The sequence below is a fragment of the Athene noctua genome, chromosome 13, assembly GCF_965140245.1.
Source record: "Athene noctua chromosome 13, bAthNoc1.hap1.1, whole genome shotgun sequence".
Taxonomy (NCBI): Eukaryota; Metazoa; Chordata; class Aves; order Strigiformes; family Strigidae; genus Athene; species Athene noctua.
Window position 1 is genome coordinate 11,432,598 of NC_134049.1, and position 15,145 is coordinate 11,447,742.

Below are 15,145 nucleotides of genomic sequence, written 5' to 3' on the forward strand. Positions count from 1 at the left end.
CTGAATTAGGAGACATTTTTCATTGTACAGAGACCCAGTGGGCAAAACATTGGAAGAAACTGCAAATGAAATCAAGCGTAAAGCTGGTGAAAAGTTTCAACTGAAACAGTTTTAACTGAACAACATTTTTCACAATAAGGCCCGGCTTTCTGTGAAAGAAGATGCCTCAGCAGGGATGCAATGAGCAGGTCTTGTGTTCTCTCCCTTTTCTACCTCCCAGGTTTTCTGATCCCAGTTCCATCTTGCACAATCAAGCAAAACCAGGTACCCAGAGTGTGACTGCAGTGTGTCATGGGAAAGCAGATCCCTGCAGGGAAGAGAATGGGATAATACAGTGCCTGAATTACAGCTCTTCTCAATTTCAGTCTCAATCACTTAAGTACTCCAACATAGGTTTTCCTCTTAAATATTTGGTATATTTTCATTTTTTATCAGAAAAATCCAAATTGCCCAAGTTTAAAAAACTCAGCCTCTTCCTGCTAAGAGGCACAGAACAACTCAGTTAAACAAACAGTGATGATATTATCACACAGCAAAATACTGTATGAAAGAACTGCTTGAAGCCGTATTAGCCCTGATTTTTTTCATTACTGAATCACACACCAAGTGAGTGACGCACAAGTTAGGCTCCAGGACCATTAGCAAATGGTTTCCTTTCTCTGTTCCTCAATTCACCCACCCCTGCCCTGGGCATAATGAAGTTTCCTCTAACTCACGAGCTTCCAGGCTAAATACATTAATAATTGTAAAACACTCTTCCTCGGTAGCTAGATAAAAAGGATATAGAAATTAAAACAATGTATACAAGATTATTATAATAGGGATGATATGAAAGCCCTTGTGGAAGTGCTTGAAGGCCATTGGATAAAGTCATTCAGTGATGACCCTAAAGCTATAATGAGCTTCTCATCTCGTACAGCTTCTCCAACTAATATAATGTGACTGTGAAAAAAAGGAATATCAGGCTTTTGTGGACAGAAGCCTGAAGGCAAATCTTTCCTTATCAGAAGTTCTGCAGGTCAAAATGGGATCAAGAATCTTCGTCACTCGCAAGCAAATAATTACCCCAAAGGTGAAAGACAAGTAACTGAGGACCCATCCAAATTACACAGAGCTAGCACAGCACAAAGCAGAAGATTTCTAATGTGGTGATCTTTCTCATGGTTATTTGTCACAAGTATTCCTTTATCTGATCGTTTCTGAGGAAAAGAGAAGGATCAATTCTGGCAAAGAAATCTCTACCCTGTAGTTGAATTTTCAAAGCTACGATAGATCACATGGACATTGTATAGAAATGAAAAGAAGGTCAGGAAACACATGCAGCCTAGCAGTTAGTGTTGCATTTGAGATGCATGAAGGATCAAGCAATGATAAGCTGGATACTGTGTTGAAGTTAATAGGAAAGTACACAAAGCAATAATGAAGCATATACTTCAAAAGCATGACCCCACTCCTGTCCACAAAGGCACACAAATTAAAACTGAAGTTTGCAGTAAAGCTTCTGAGGAGTGCATGTGTGCAAGAAAAGGGGATGTAGAAATAAAAAGCCACCATTTCCTACTATTTAAATGTCACCATTCAAAAACCTGTAGGAGAAAAGACTCAATCTACCTCACTGCTTCTAAAAAGCTTTCTTAATGCAAAACCCGTTGATTTTGTGTTTTGCTTTCAAATTTAAAATTCATATAGCACCTTAAGTTTCAGACATCTTTTTTCTACACAAAATTAGCTCACCAAGGGTGGGGGTGGTTCAAGGTACATTAAAAAAAAAAAAATCAATTAAATTAATTTTGCAATAGCCCCTAGTCTTTAAATACCATTCCCGAGGCAGACAACAAGTGACCTGTCCAATTTCAGCCACCTCATGTATGATTCCTGCTCTTTGGTGCTACCTCTTGTGCACACTAGATCACAGATGCATAGCACTGGGGTGGTATGAACAGGGCATCAGAAGATGGCTTAACTGTCCACAAAGCGTATGATAATAAGGAGACTTAATGCTGAGTTATGTAGCCTGCTAGCACCAGTGATAAAGTACAGCTTGTGACAACATGCTGCTCTGAGTTAGCAAATCACAGTTTTATTGCTATTTTATTTGGCTGCTGCAGCGGGAGGCGTTTAAAAGCTTAGGTCAATATCAACCATTTTTAGAAGTGACAGACATCCGCAGTTAAGAGGAGCTTCAGCTGCAAACTCAGCTCTTTGGAGTCAGGCCATAAATGCTGTTCTCCGGACAGACACCCAAAAGCGTAGGCACTCAAACCCAAGAGCTAGAGCTGGAATAATTGGCCCAGGTGTTTATTTCTCCCTGACTTCCAATTTTATTTACTGAGACCAGAAGATGTACTGGCCAAGAACGGATGAGTAAATATAGCACTCTGGGCATTTCGTAATTCTGATCATGTTCTCAATGAGCATTACATCACTCCTTATCATGGTAGATGAGACCCTGAGGGAAGGAAAGAACTAACAACTTTGACACATGCCAAGGACCTGATTCACCCTTGCTTTACACCAGCTTTCTGTGCCACTGCAATTTAGTCAAAAACTGTGTGAGTTGGACCTGATTTATCAGGGATCTAGCTGGCTGGCTATTTCTAAAACAAATAAAACATGGTGTTTATAGTTATGCTCCTGCCACCATGAAGAAAACTCAGAATTGCCTTCAGACCAGGCCTGAAAGGGACTGCTGTAAGGCCTGCAGAGGTGGTTTAACTCAGCGTAAAAGGAACAAGCATCTGGTGAATCCCTTTAACACTCAGCCCACCTTCATCCCACTACTTAGTTCCTTCTCCACTACATTTTTTCCCACCTTGTCAAAAGCTACAGATTTTGTCTAGCAAGCACAAGCCAAGGGTCATAGCTCCACTTATAGGTTCGGCTTCTGCAAAAAAGTGGCTTTTTTTCCCATTTTTTCCCTCTGGTAATGTCTCATCACACATCGGGTTGTCTCCATGTCTTCCCCTGTCCTGCAGGGCTGACTATTATTTGCATCCATGTCAGAAACACAAGAAATACCTGCAACCATCATGAGAAAACAAGGATTGACCCTGACAGATTTTGATGAACCTGAATGTGTCCCCGTCACCAGGGTTGCAATAGGGACACAGAATCCCAAAGCCACTAAACCTCAAGGTCTCAGTGTAACCCACATGTCAAAATAAAAAAAAAAAAAAAAAGGAAGACAAACAGCCAGAAAAGAGGAAGATACACATTTATCTGAGAACTGCTATCAAAAGCCACCACACACCCTTCTATCCACCACATGCACCAAGATGTCACTAGTAGCAGGGACTTGGTGGTTTTTTCCTCCTAGATGTAACTGCAACTCTGACTCTCAGAAGTCCCTCTCCTCTTTTTCCCCTTAATCAGGAACCTTACTCCCATGGAGTAAACACTGATCTTGGCCTAGTTTGCAATGCTTAGCTAAGATCTGTCTGTCTGTAAGTGCTATGTCAGTGTATTTGCTGTAGGTATTAAGACAGTTAGTCATCTCTGCTGCTGAGCCTACAGCAATATTTCTACAACTTCAAAGGCCCTTACAGAGAATAATATCTTTTGGCTAATTAAATCAGGATATAATGTAACAAAGGGTTGGGGTTTTTTTCTTCTTTTCCTTGAGTTTCTGCTTTCATAACCTAATCAGGCATTTTACTGGGTGAAACATCTCTATTAAGTCTCTCATTTCTCAGCCACACGATACAAAAACAGGATGATAATTGAGGCTGCATAATTGATGTGCGCAATGACAGAATATAGAAAAGGGCTCCATTAGCCAGGTCACGTCATTAGCATACATTACGTTCAACAAGATTGCTCTCTTCACCTCCTATTTATTAATGGGTTAATCCAGTCCCATCAGCCTGAATACATCATTGTTTAGGTCCTTTCCTGTAAGATACAGTATCTCAGTTTTACATTAGGAAAGAATTGCTGCCAAGGGCAATAAAATCCCGTAAGTGTCAGCGTTGCAGTGGTGCTGTTTGCAGAAGCCCTCAGTTCCCCTAAAAGCCAAGGCTGCAATAAAGTCTGCAGCCCCAACATGACCTTGGCAGCACAGGCCTAAACAGAGAGGGAACTCCTGCAAGGACACATGTGAGTTGTTGCTAGATCAGACCGCACATGGACTCCTCCAACCATCCCACTGTCTACTCTGTCTTCGATTTCCTGTCTTGGTTACCATGTTTCTCAGCAAGACGGAATTTATTTCCTCTCCCACTGTCATTGACACAGAGAGATATTAGCTTCTGTATCAAAAATTCAAAGCTAAAATGATGCTTCAGTCTTATATGTGCTCTGCCCCCCCTACAGTGGTGAGGATACACGGTTACTGCACTGACTATCTCTTTGGGTGGACCTGCCTAAAGAATTTGCTACAGAGTTGAATGCAGCTGTCCATCACCCCAAAAGCTCTGGAAGAGTTCACATCTGCTAGCACCGATGCAAAGGTAAAAGCCTGGTCTCCCATAGTGCTCTGGTAGCTGCTGGAGGGAAAAGCTGCTCCTGAAGACAAACCAGATCAACTTTTAGGTGCTGCGGGGAAGCTTTCTACCTTGGTTATATCATGATGCTAGAGAAACTGGCCTTATAAATTTGGTATTTATTTAGGTGCCTTAAATTAACCTGTATGAACAGCCCTGATTAATTCACTAAGTATGGGTGTGCAAAGAATAGATGGCATTATTGGAATAATTTAATTGTCACAAACGAAAAACGAAATGGGATCCCAAATCCAGGACTGCCTGCCACTTTCCTCTGTCTGAAGCCCAATGCTTGCTTACAAAAACCCTTGGAACTTCAAACCCCACCATTCACAGTCAAGTCTTGGCCAACTGAAATGTTGATTCCTGGGCTATCTTTTTGCAATAACCTGTGCATGAAGTCCCAAACTGATGTTATTACTGCACCTTTTCAGTTTATTGTCTCAGCACACGGAGAGACCAGCTGAGCTCAGAGCTCCCTTGTGCTAGCCACGATAGAGGTAGCCAGATAAAGGACAGAAGAAAGAAAGCACTGTTATTCCCATTTTACACCTAGGTTAAGGAAAAAAAAAAACCAAAACACCCCCCCCCCCCAAAAAAAAAAAAAAGAACAACCCACCAAACACAAACAACACCCTACATGACTTGTCTAGTCACATAGAATCTGTAAAAGAGAGGAAGTAAAGAGAGATATTTTTGATTGTAGCCATGCTCCTTACCTGTGCTAATTAACCTGCCTCAAGGCAATAATTATCCACTTCCTTTCCTGGCCTATCATGCTCCCCTCCAACAGAAACATAGCAGAACCAGTGAGGCCAGTCTCTCAGCTTAGGCACGATTCTCTTATTGTTCCTTCAGGAAGAAAACAGTCTTTGTAAATTGACTTATTCTGGGAATCTGCAGATCAAGCTATTGCATTGCTTGTCTGAGTGACATCTCTACAATACAGACACTACCAAGACCACACAGTTAATCATCGCTGCCAGGTGCACTTCTGCCTAACAGTGCTGCCTTCTCAACTTAACTACTTGAGTAGAGTAGACACACAAACCATTCTCATTTTCATATCTCATTCAGAAAATGTCAGAGAAAGACTTCTGCGCTCAAAGCTGGTGATGCATTGATATATTTACTAGCGTATCATCATCAGTACTGTGGCTGAGACATGAACATAATCAATCTGCTGTGTTGGATCTCTCAGACATGTTAGAGTTATGTTAATAAGACAGCAGGTTGTCAGCTTTTCTAGTGAAGTACCAGAGTATTTTTTTTAACACCTAATAGTAGCAACTCAGAGTTCAGCAGCTCTGGAATAAAATAAATGCTTGTATCTCTTAACTAGCCTTTCACTCATTCTTTTCTCAGAGTTGGTATGGGTTACAGCACAAAATAATTACTCCAAAGACCTCCACTAGAGCAAAGCTCTCCTAACAACAAGCAAATGGAGTTTTCTACCTATCCAAGATGCTGAATTAAACCATATACAGTCCACAAAAGCCTTCAAGTGCCATTGTAAAGTAAAAGGAATTTATATAGTCTTGTTTTAAATGAAGGAAGCGTTGTCATTCCAGCTGGTATAAATAGAAAAAGGAGGATCAAACATACCCTTTGGTGCTGGACCCTCTCCCCCAGTCCTCCATCACAAAATTGATACAGCAGTTTTGCCACAAAAATATTCTCCTAGATTCAGCTAGCATAAACTATTTGTCTATTTTACATTTATTTTTAATGTGTATCATTTAAATAATTTTCATTCTGGTTTTGATCAAAAATAGTTCATATCCAAAGCCAAATAAATCCTTACTGGAAGTATTTTCCCTGTGAAAACTGAGTGATTATCAGACCTGAAATTGCAATCAGCATGAAATGGCACTACCTGATTTCACTCTTCAACCTGAGTGTCTTGATTCAGATCTCCGCCTAGGCCAGCTGATGGCAAGGGAATTGCCCAGGGCTATCCAGCACCATCCACATTTGAATCTCTCCAGCACTGCATTGTCTGAGCACTCCATGGGCACTCAAACTACAGACCCTGCTCTGGTTTAAGACAGGATTTACTCAGCAAATTCTGGCTGATTTGCATGGCAGGTGGCCCAGGGACTGACTGTGAAAAAATTCAGAATCTGCAGATTTAGCTTGTCCTAGAAAGGGTAAATTGGGGTGCTAACTGCCAGTCCTGACTAAATAACCATATTATTGACAAAGCTGCATGCAGCAGAAAATAAGGGAGGCTGGATGCTCAGCTCCATCTGCCTTCTCCCCTATTCTGAAAGGAGTAAGCAACCGAGCCTGTTTATTTTCCCATGTGTGCAAGACCCCATGTACTCATATCCTGGAGATGGCTATAAGGAGTTGGGATTTCTTACTCCTATGCTGAGTCAGATTTTAGTCCTGAGAGTGGTTTTAATCTCTGGTAAGGTCAGCATAGTTTACCCAGAAAAAAGAGAAAGGAAAGGGCTCTTTTAATTGCATTAATTATGATACATTCTCTTTTGTTTCTGATGACTGTTGCATTTTAGGATCCAGGAATGGTATCACTGAATTTTAATCAGAGATCTGAACAAGCTACTGAAATATGATTAGTTTTTCTATCTGACACTGTGATTACTGCTTAGGAGACATCTGCTGTTGCATAAAATCAAATCTTCCTTTTCTGTCTTCCATTGTGTCAATGCAGGAGCTTTTCTCTTTTTTCAAAGTAGGTGGAGACAATCTCAAGAAACACCCCAGCAAGGAAGTGTGGCTCAGCCTTTAGCACTGCATGCCCTCCAAGAACACTCTGATGCACCCGCCGATGGTTTTTGCCCTCTGCAAGACCTCTAAGCTGACAGATTGCCCACTTTTACAGGGGGGAAGAAAGCTTTATCGCTGTGCATGTATCTGCATGCACAGGATACGGCCCTTCTCTGTATTGCAGTGGGGCTGCCAACTCTTCCCATTCTCATGGCTCAAATCTTCTCATTGTTGTTGTGGCACCTGGTCATGAGAATTGCTTGAACAGCCTACAGCCGGGTCTCTGTTCCTGCTACATGTGCTGCTGAAATGCCCCTTCAAAACAAAATGTGTCACTCATCTATGCAGGTGAAAAGGCCTTTTTCAAGATTACTTCATCAGAGGGCAGATGGTGGCTTTAGGCTACACATTAAGAGTGATCTTGTGAGGTGCTGATCTCAACCAGGGTTGAGGGCAACACTCAGCACCTTGCAAAGACAGGATCCAGAAACTAAAGGTAGCAGTATAGGGGGAAGACAGGAAGAGAAGAAGAAAAGAAAAAAAAACAGGAAAAGGAAAAAAAAAAAAAAAGAAAAAAGGAAAGAAATAAAGGAAAAAAAAGATAATATTTTTCACATCTGACCTCAGAGCTGCTGGGACTGCTGTGAGGTATTTTTCCCACTCCGGTTAGCCTGTTCTAAAAGGCTGTGGGCATCAAAGAGAAAACATTATAAAATATCTGTCTTCCACTCGCCTGCATTTTGCCTGTAATAGGTCTCCCACTTACACTGTTATTTTTTTCCCCCCTCATCTCACCATAGAACAGAGGACGGCTGCTCACAAGGCTCATTAATATGCATAAAGTGCAGTATAATTAGTTGCCACAGGTAACCCTTCTATAACTGTGTGAATTGAGCTAATGTGCAAATATATGAAGCACTGCAAGTAGGACGGTGTAAGTAAAAGTCCCCCATTTCATAAAAGGAAATATTTGAATAATATGCAAATGCACTGGATGTTATTAACAGGATGTCAAGGTTTGACAGTCCATGTTATTGTGGAAATAAATGAGTTTTGACACAAATAACTTAGATATGCATTGATTTTTTGAGCAAACGTTGTAATGAGATGTTATGTATTGTAGTGCAGGTTTATACAGATTTTGATGACTATTAGGGGAAAACATAACAGTGGATCAATTATTAATGTATTCATTAATATGCTCCAATGTGTAACAATAATTATTTTCTTTCTTTTCTCCCACCCCCCTTCAAAATGCAAATCCTCTTGCATTTTTAATATACCTGCTTGAAAGTATACAGAGCAGAGTCAATATAGCATTCAAATCATAGACGTCAGGAAACATGAAAATTGTTCCAAAAATAAGAGACTGTACCTAACAGCCACTGATGAACACTACACAAATGCTCCTTATACTCTGAATTTCTTCATTATAACTCCCTGGAGGAGGCATTAGCTTCTGTTCTTTCAAGGAACCCAGTTTACATGCTGAAGCGCATCGTCAGGTCAACACTTCCTAATGTTGGTCAGTGAGCTTATGTGAATTTCCATTGTGCTGGCATTTGCTCCTGAGAGGCAGAGGAAAGATGCATCCAGAAAGCATTCAATGCCTAAGGACAAACATCTGCTGAAATAGCTTGCTGGCCAAGTTCACCAACAGGGGAATCTGCAGTTGATCCATTCTGTTGAACCTGCCAGATGTCCCTGTTTTGTGCCATCCCATCCTGATTTCTAAAAGGATTGTCACAGAGTCCCAGTAGGTGTTTTCAAGTCCTGCGTGGAAGGACTGTCAGAGTCACACTCGCTGTACTGGCTGCTGCATTTCAAAGAGTGCTCCAAAGGGCATTAGTGCATGGAAGGGGACAGGCACGTCAGCATGGGCAGCCCAGCAGCAAGAAATCCTGAACTGATGAAAAGCGGTAGAGATTTAACTTGACTCATTTTAGCTTTCGTGCAACTCGATTTCCAAAATGCTGGATTTGCATAATCCTTTGCACTGGTGCAAAGATGCAGTAGGTATGAAATACTCCTTCATTAAAATGACCACAGGAAGGTGTCCTAAAAGGCCAGTTCATTTTTAAGGATGAAGATAAATGATTGAGCCTTCATTTCATTATGATATTAATTTATCTTTCACTTGAAAAAACTTATCTGTGCAGTAAATCTTACTAATTTGTAGGATCTTCCCTAATAGTCTCAGGTTAAGATGTTCTGGCCTTAAAAGGTTACACCGTAACAGGATCAGACACAGAAGTGAAACAGTATTTCTGAACAAACATCTTCCCAGTCACTTCAGAAACAGTAACAAAGCAGCAGTTGTTCTGGAAGGTGGTCATCTGAAGAGAGGCATTCAAGTTTGTGAGTCTTGTCCTTGGCAACTGAGTCAAGAGATATTGGATTATTTATGGGGTTGGTCAAGAGAGATTCTTCTCTCCAGTTAAGATGGCAAATACTTCTAAGGGTGTTTTGGTTTCTTATGAAAAATGGGCTCAATCCACTTACTGAGTCATTTGAAAATGTACTTTGTTAAATTCCCCATCTTTGCAGCAATGCAGGACACACAAAGCTCAGTCCCTCCAGCGATCTTCCTGACACATAGGAGACACACTAGTTGCTGGTCAGAACTAAGTTCGTTACAAGGTACTGGGAAATATATCCTGGCCTAGAGAGTGTGGAGCAAGTGAAGATGCTCTGTTGACCTTCCTCCATAATAGATGGGATTCATCTCCCTTACCTTAAACTCAGTTTAACAGCCTCTTCTCTATGATGATTCATCCTAAATAACTAAACATACCTCCAGATAGCCCTCTCCCTCAACTGGCAATAGGTGAAGGCTGGATGAATAGCTCAAACTGGATACCAGCTTTCAGACAAGTTTCTTGTGTGGCTGCCGAACTCAATGACCCAGCAACTTCCAAGACCCTTGTAAGACTTGGGAACTGTGGTAAGTAAATATCTTTAAGCTGATCAACTATGATTAAAAAGTACTGCACTAGGACCATAGTTACATAAACTGACTAGTTCATTAGGAGCTTTACATTTATTATGCTTTCTCAGACTGTAATCTGAGACAGAAATTATCCTTGGAATACCAAAAGTTTCACTGTGATGCTACAAGAGTGGCCATACTGTCTATCTAGTCCTGCAATATGGACCACCATGACTAGGTTTAATTGCTTTTAAACTATGACATGAACAAGTAAATGCTGGGGGCAAGGAGGGAAAATAGTCACAGAGAACTAACCTAAGCTTGGATATCCCAAGTACTGAAAGTGAAAAAGGAAATCCAACACCATGCTTAAAATTGCGGGTCTAGATAAACTAAGAAGCACATTTGCTAATAGTGTGCATGTCATAAATACTGGGATATCTAGAGATTCACTGCTTAAAACACTCATTTTATACAGCCAATTAGCATGCTACCTGAACCATTATCTAGCATTACTGTGGGTATCATGGTGCACAATGAAGAGGTTCATGTAATTATAACATGATCCAGATGACCTTTTGTACCACAGGTAATACATTGCACATCTTACACTAATACTGGCCAATGGACCTGAGGCAACCCTGAATTGTTAAGCTACAGACAAGATTTCAAAAGTGTTTCCAGCCTTCAAGCATCCAAAATAATAAGTCATTTGAGGTCTTGTATTTTCGAGAACAGGTACTGATTTTCAGGGGCAGATTAGATGCCTGAACATTTGAGGCTTTTGCTTTGGAGATAATAACTCTCTGATGGATTTTGCTCACAGACAGTCATCATCGCTGGGTAAGTGAATCTGAAAGCAGCGTGAGTGTATAATTGACTGCACACTGGGGTCTGTAGCTCAGCACGGCAACGTAACCAAAGAACAGTGAAAAGCTTCAATGGCCAAGAAAAGGAAATATTTTTCTTAGCCCATAAAAAACAGTCCTCCAAAACTGCAGGCTTTAAAACTCAAAGCCATGTTTTCACACATGACTTCTAAAGCTAACAAACTCCCTACAAATCATTCCTCTTTTCTCTTAGATATTTTAAAAATTCCAATATCACTCTCATACACAGGTGAAAATAAAGCCATCCATTCCTACTAATACCAATACTTTTATAGGCATAGCTTTTAGTGCTACAGAGCATGTCCTGTGTTTATCATTTGCATTTATTTATAAAGCTGTTGTCTTCCATCACTGGGTAGCATCACACGTTGCATATTTGTGTAATGCAGCAGAAGAGAATAACTGGGATTCCTGCTAGAAAACCTAAAGAAATCATTTTGTGGTGGTTATTTCCAAGCCAATAATAATACTGTACAAAAATACAGCACTTTTCCCACAGCAATATTATGAAGTCTGCAAAAGATCATCTCCCGAGGAATGAACTGGCAGGTCAGAATTAACCCAAGCCATGCCAATCATAAACAGAAAATACTTTTGTGTAATAACTCCTACTTATTACTTTGCACTTTCTGGAGGGAGATTTTCAAGTACTTTTTAAAAGAAGCAAAAAAATCTTGCCTGCTCTTTACAGGTGTGGAAATCAAAGCAAGAAAAGATGAAGCAAATTGCCAGTGATCATTCGACTGCAAAAGAGGGACAGATCAAAATCTTCTGGTCATCTCTAAAGTGAGCAGTGAGCAATGCTGCAGCATGCTGTAGGCCTCTGGTCCCCACTCATCCAGTTAGGGCACCTGACCAGGTTATGTTACAGCTTTTAATATTGATGCACCCACATTTCTTTTGTTCAGTAGAAAGCAAAGTGTAGATAGGGACAGGAGACCTGGGGAGTGATGCACAACTCGGTTTTGCCCCTATATGCAACCTGGAAACACACCTAATCTGGCAGCTCAGAGGTGCTCCCATGCCTTCACAGTCTGGATGATGCCTTCCAGCTGCTTCTCCATGCAGCTCGCTGGCCAACAATATATCCTGCAAGTTGCCTTGTCTGATTTGAAGAGACATCTGACTCACTGTTTGTTTTACCTGAGGCGTTGCTCTTCCTACTTGTCATAGTGATATGAAAATTTAGGCTGTTTCCAGTCAGTGATATCATTATCACCACTACAGTTCCATCGTGTAAAGAAATAATGTTCCTTCATCCTAGGAAAGAGTGGTCCATAGAGAGCTACACAATTTTTTCCCCTGCTGAATTACTTTAATATTCTGTACCTGAGGCTGAATGAAGGGGAATGTGATCACTGTATTTTCAAAATCTCAGTCCATCCAGTGGCCTCTAGCCTGTTTCAGATCTCAGGTTAAACGACTTGATTTCCATGAACTGACCCTCTGTTATCCCTGTGGCTTGTGCCAAGGTACACCAGGGCAATTGCATGCACTCCACAAAGGGTGAAAAAGTTGTCAACGAGAATCCTCTGAGCAGGAGTTTCCAGAAGAAAACAGATTAATTCAGAGCATCAAGAAACACTACAAGACTCTCCACTCTATCCTCCTTTCCCAGGGTAGCTGCAGCATGTAGTTACAATAGACAGAGCCTTGTTCTACAGAAATCAGCACAAAACTATGAACCTCACCATGGTCATTCTGCTGCCTGAGTACTTTCCTACAGAAGGGTCATGGATAAACAATCAGACAGCCAAGAAAAACTTTGATCCATAAACAAACTTTTTAGATAATTTCTAATTATTCCGTAGAATAAAACACACAAAAAACATATATTTTAATTCATATTTTAATTCAGATATCAAGTCTGTGAGAGGAGGTCTGGTTTTATTCAATTTAAGCTGGGATTTTTTTCCTCCTTTTAATCTCTTCATCCTTAAGTTCAGAATCAAAATAGTTACAGAAAAAAAAAAAGGTGGTTGGGGGGGCAGGCAATGTACAGGGAGAAAAAACAGGAACTGAAAACCGGGCCAGAAAGACATACCTTTCTCATTGAGAATTTATTTTTTTAAGTAAGCAATTAGTATGTTTTGAACATTTTTCAACTATTTTTTTCAGAAAACAGATTTACCTTTTATACCAGCTCCAACAGACAAGCAGACAGATAGCTGCAATCCTCTATCTGAAAAGTTTTGCTTGAGTTCTTGCCCTCTCTAATGTGATTGCCAACAAGGAGTGACAGTTGGTACCATCTGCAGAGCTGGTTTTTCTGATTTGAATATCTGCTCAGACTTCCAGAGAGACAAACAGGTCATTTCAGATTAGACATCAAACCGCACTGGCTTTTGGTCACTTTGGCCCTGGGTCACATTTGACTACAACCTGTCACTTGCAAGTTATCTATCAACAGGTTGTTCTATCTCCAAAACCACCAAATTCAAACATGCATGTAGTAAACCACAGACTGAGCCCCTGTATGTTTTAAAATAGTTATTTAGATGAAGGAGGATGTTGAAGGAAACATTTTAGGCCCTTTTTTATTAGTCGACTACTTCACAAGAAACTGGTTTGTTTTATTTGTGGGTGGAAGGGGGGCAGGATTTGATGCTAAAATTCAGTGTCATGATAATATAAATGCTGAAGTGCAGTTCAGACAACCTTTTTCCCCTTGCTTATCAGATGGATGATATATGGCCCTCTATTAAAAGTGCTTGCACAGACAGGCCTCCAAGGTCTTGCTTTCAGCTCATTCAGGAAGTGCAAAATAAGGGAATCAAGAACACCAGAGCACCAAAGATGAATATTTGCAAAGACGTAATGACTGCCCGTGTAATGAAATGCCTGCACTGTGCACAACAAATGGCCACAAATTCGAGAAGAATGCAAAAGTAGCTTTATACAGTTACGTAATTTGAGAGTTATTCCTGTTTAGAAACCAATAAACTCAGAAAACATTGACAATACAGAAGAAATCAGATGTCTGCTATGTCCTGTTCACCCAGATTTCATCCTTTACCATGTTAATAGGGCCCCCCAAAAGTTAGCATTTTGATGCTGGAACAGACCTGCCTTGCTTTTATGACTAGCTGGTCCAGGGCCCATTTCTAGGACTGGCTAACTGGCTACAACCACAAGATCTCTCCACTTTTGCATCTTTAACATCACACGTCACTTTTAACATCACGCTTTGTCTTGGTTCAGTGTCTCACCCTGCTATTCTACCTAATTTCAGACCATTTCCTTTTTATTTCAAAAATTAAAACTAAATCAGTCATCTGAAGGCATTTCATATAACAATGTTTGCTTAATGATGTTACAAAGAAGAGTGTAATTGCTTAGACTAAAGTCTTCTAATGTGTTTCAATACCTTCAACATCAAATTCCACGTGCTTTTGTGGACTTGGGTCTAACTCACTTGAAAGCCTGGACTATGAAAGAAGAGAAAGAAGAATGACTGTAGTCCTGTATAATGCACAGGCTCCGTCTCTTCCATACCTAAGAATAACACACCAAGGAATAAGTTTGTTTTTCAGAAACGCTTTTTGTCTTGATATGGAGACACAAAAAAAAATTCACTGTTACCCTTAACTTGCTACTACTTATTTACCCTTGTTGAGAGAAACATATGCCTGAGTCATTTCACTTCAGCATCCAAACACTGGTTCTTGTTATAACCTCACCAATAGATTAAAGAACCTCTTACAAACTAGAGTTTTCCTGCTGTGGAGGCACTTAACACTGAAGACAAGTCATCTCTCAATCTTCTTTTTCATAAGCTAAAAAGATGGAGAGTATCTCACAGCAAAGCACTTTTCACAGCCCTTGTATTAGTCCAGGCATCTCTTTTCTGCATCCTCTGCAACCTCTCCAATTTACCAGTATATTTTTCAGAACATGAGCATTAGCAGAATCAGATAAAGTGCAATGCCATTGGCTTCCTAAAGACAGGGGTGAAGTTGCCTTCCCACTTCACTGCCACCCTGATTAAATATCCATGAGTGATGTAGCCCTTGCAGAATTAGCACAGAAACAGGGTGACTCTGTAGACAGAGAAGCACAAGTAACTGAAAGCTAGATGGTGCCACATATTATCACAGATTCATTTAAGGTTA